Source organism: Mirounga angustirostris, unplaced genomic scaffold, assembly GCF_029215605.1.
Source record: "Mirounga angustirostris isolate CCGP_5_RB_7025 unplaced genomic scaffold, mMirAng1.0.hap1 SCAF_11, whole genome shotgun sequence".
NCBI classification, from domain to species: domain Eukaryota; kingdom Metazoa; phylum Chordata; class Mammalia; order Carnivora; family Phocidae; genus Mirounga; species Mirounga angustirostris.
Window position 1 is genome coordinate 69,786,082 of NW_026991719.1, and position 4,401 is coordinate 69,790,482.

Sequence of the window (4,401 nt, forward strand, 5' to 3'; positions counted from 1 at the left end):
AGCTTCATTGTACATAAAAATAAGGAAACAAAGGTGCAAAAAAGACAAAATATGTTGTTCAAAGCTACAGATACAATTAAAAGAACTTGGAACTGGAACACTTGTATAGCAGTGATGGGTTCCAGAAAGTAACTCGTGGCTCAGGAAAAAAATGCTTGTAACAAATCTTCTGATTTCCAGAATCAACATTGTGTTCCTTTATGTTAAGTTAAAGATGAAACACCTCAAGAAGAAAGTAACAAATTACATGTTTACATAAAACAACTACTATAAATATAATTAATTTTTGTAGATTTCTGTGCTTTGCATAGTTACAAATTACCTAAAGAATAAATTTCCATTTTTCCCCTATTTTTTTTTATTTTGGTAAAATGCACTTAACATAAAATTTACCATCTTAACCAATTTTAAGTGTACAGTTTAGTGCTATTAAATATATTCATGGGACACCTGGATGACTTAGTTAAGTGTCTGACTCTTGATTTCAGCTCAGGTCATGATCTCAGGGTCTTGGGATTGAGCCCTGTGTTGGGATCCACACTGAGAGCAGAGTCTGCTTGTCCCTCCCCCTCTCCCCACTTGTGTGCACTCTCTTTCACTCTAAAAAAATAAAATATTTAAAAAATAAATATATTCATAATGTCCAAACATCACCACCATCCACCCCCATAACTTTTTACTTGTAAAATTGAAACTCTATATCCATTAAATAAGAACTCGCAATCCAATCCCCAGCCCATGGAAACCACCATTCTACTTTCTGTATCTGTGATTTTGACTAGTTTAAGTACGTCATATAGTGGAATGATACAGTATTTGTCTTTTTGTGACTGGCTCTTTCACTTAGCATAATGTCCTCAAGGTTCATCCATGTTGAACCATATGTCAGAATTTTCTTCCTTTCTAAGGGTAAATAATGTTCCATTGTATATTTAAATCATATTTTGCTTATCCATTTATCCAACAATGGACACTTGTGTTGCTTCCACGTTTTAGCTTTAATGAAATAATGCTGTTTATGAACATGGGTGTACTAATGTCTCTTCAATACTCTGCTTTCAGTTCTTTTGAGCATACACAGAAGTGTAATTGCTTCATCATATGGTAGTTCCTTTGTGTGTGTGGGTGTGGAACTGTTATATTGCTTTCCACAGCAGCTGTATCATTTTATATTCCCACCAATACTGCACAAGAGTTTCAATTTCCCCAAATCCAGGGCAATATTTGTTATCTTCCATTTTGTTATTCTGTGGGGTTTGTTTTGTTTTGTTTTTATATAGGTCCCATCCTAATAAGTATGAGATGATATCTCAATGAAGTTTTGATTTGCATTCTCTTAATGATTAGTGATGTTGAACATCTTTTCATGAACTTATTGGCCATTTTTACATACTCCTTGAAGAAATGTCTATTTAAATCTTTTGCCCATTTTTGAGTCATTATTTAATTTTTGTTGTTGTTGAATGTTAGGAGATCTCTATATATTCTGAATATTAACCCCTTATCAGATATATGATTTGCAAATATTTTCTCCCATTCTGTTGGTTGTCTTTTTACTCTGTTGACGTTGTCTTTTGAGGCACATTTTTAAATATTTCATTAAATCTAATTTGTCTGATTTTTCTTTTGTTGCCTATGCTTTTGGTGTTATACTCAAGAAATCACTGCCAAATCCAATGTCGTGAAGATTTCACCTTGTTGTCTTCTAAGAATTTTATAGTTTTAGGTCATATATTTAGGTTTTTGATCCATTTTTAATTAATTATTGTATATGGTGTTAGGTAAAGGTACAACTTTATTCTTTTGCATGTGGATATCCAGTTTTCCCAACACCGTTTCTTGAAAAGACGTCATCAATGAATGCAATTGGCAGCCTTATCAAAAATCATTTAACCATGCATGTAAGAATTTATTTCTGGGCTCTCTATTTTTTTCATTGGTCTACACGTCTGTCTTTATGCCAGTACAGCACAGTTTTGATTCCTGTATCTTTTCAATAAGTTTTAAAATCAGGAATCGTGAGTCCTCCAGCTTCGTCCTTTTTCAAGACTATTTTAGCTATTTTGGGTCCCTTGATATTCCAAATAAATTTTAGAATGGGTTTTCTATTTCAGCAAATAACATCATTGGGACTTTGAGAAAGATTTCATTGAATCTATGTATCACTCTGGGTAGTGTTGACATCTTAAAAGTATTAAGTCTTCCAATCTATGAACATGAGATGCATTTCCATTTATTTATGTCTCCTTTCATTTTTTTCAGTAATGTTTTGTAGTTTTCACTGTACAAGTCTTAACTTCCTTGGTCAAGTTAATTCCTTTTTTCATGGTATTGTAAATGGAACTTCTTAAGTTCCTTTTTAAATTGTTCATTCTTGGGGCACCTGGGTGGCTCAATTGGTTAAGCAGCTGCCTTCAGCTCAGGTCATGATCCCAGGGTCCTGGGATTAAGCCCCGCATCAGGCTCCCTGCTCAGCGAGAGCCTGCTTCTCCCTCTCCCTCTGCCTGCCACTCTGCCTACTTGTGCTATCTCTCTGTCAAATAGATAAATAAAAGATATCTTTAAAAAAAATCCTTTAAATTGTTCATTCTTAATGCCTAGAAATGCAACTGATTTTTGTGTGTTGACTTTGTATCCTGCTACATTGTTGAATTCATTTATTATCTCCAGCAGCTGTGTGTGTGTGTGTGTTTAATCATTAGAGTTTTCTATATGTAAGATCATATCATCTTCAAACAGAGGTAATTTTAGCTCTTTTTTTTTTTTCAATTTGGATGCATTTTATCTATTTTTCTTGCTTAATTGTTCTGGCTACAACTTCCACCACTGTGCTGAATAGAAATGATGAATGAGGGCATCCTTTCTTTATCTCTGATTTTAAAAGAAGTCTTTCACTACTGAGTATGATATTCACTGTGGGGTTTTCATATATGACTTCTATTATATTAAGGTAGTTTCCTGCTATCCCTAGTGTATTATGTATTTTTATCATAAAAAGATGTTGAATTTTGTCATTTTTTCTACATTAAATGAGATGATCATGTGATTTTTCTCATCATTCTGTTAATGTGTTATAATTTATTGATCGATTTTCATATGTTGTGATATCCTTGAATTCCATGAATAAATCTTACTTGGTCATGATGTATAATCCTCTTAATATGTTGCTGAATTCTTTCCTAGTATTTTGTTGAGGATTTTTGAATTACTGTTCATAAGGTATATTGATCTATGTTTTTCTTTTCTTGTGATTTTTTTTCCAGCTTTGGCATCAGGATAATGCTAGATTTATAGAATGAGTGAGGCAGTGTCCCATCATTTTAAATTTTTTTAGAAACATTTGAGAAGGATTGACATTAGTTCTAGTTTAAATGTTTGGTAGAATTCACAAGTGAAGCCATCAGGTCCATGGCTTTAATTTGTCAGAAGAGTTTTGGTTATTGATTCAATCTCCTTATTAGTTATAGGTTTATTTCGATTTTCAGTCTTCATGATTTATTCTTGGTAGATATTATGTTTCTAAGAATTTGTTCATTTCATTTAAGTTATCCAATTTGAGTACAATTGTTCATAGTACTCTCTTATAATCTTTGTTTCTGTAGAATTCATAGTAACGTCCCCAATTTCATTTTTTATCTTAGAAATTTGAGTCTTCTCTTTTTTCTTAGTCCATCTAGCTAAAGATCTCTCAATTTTGTCAGTGTTTTAAAAAGACTAACATTAGTTTTATTGATTTTTTCTATTTTTTTCTCTTCTCTTTATTTGACCTCTGCTATGGTCTTTATCATTTCCTTCCTTCTGCTAGCTTTTAGTTTAGTTTGTTCTTCTTTCTCTAGTTCCTTAAATTATACATTTAGGTTGTTGATTGAGTTCCTTGACTGATTTTTTAAAGAAATATTCATTTTTACTGCTTTTATGATTTCTATCTTCATACTTTCATTTTTGGTCTTTCCTTTTTACTCAAAGAGCCCCCTTTAATATTTCTTGCAGTGCTGGTTTAGTGGTCATGAACTCCTTTAGTTTTTGTTTGTTTGGGAAACTCTTTATCTTTCTTTCTATTCTGAGTGATAGTCTTGCTGGATAGAGTATTATTGGCTGCAGTGTTTTTTCATTCAGCACTTTGAATATATCATGCCACTTCTTTCTGGCTTGGAGATTTTCTGCTGAAAAATCCACTGATAGCCTTATGGGGTGTCTTTTGTATGTAGCTGTCATCTTTTGTCTTGGTGCTTTTGAGACTTTTTTCATTATCATTATATCTTGACATTTTAATTACAGTATGTCTTGGTGTGGATCTGCTTTTATTGATTTTGCCGGAGGTTCTCTGTGCCTCCTAGATCTTGATGTCTGTTTCCTTCTCCCAGATTAGGGAAGTTTTCAGCTCTTATTCAAATAAAATTT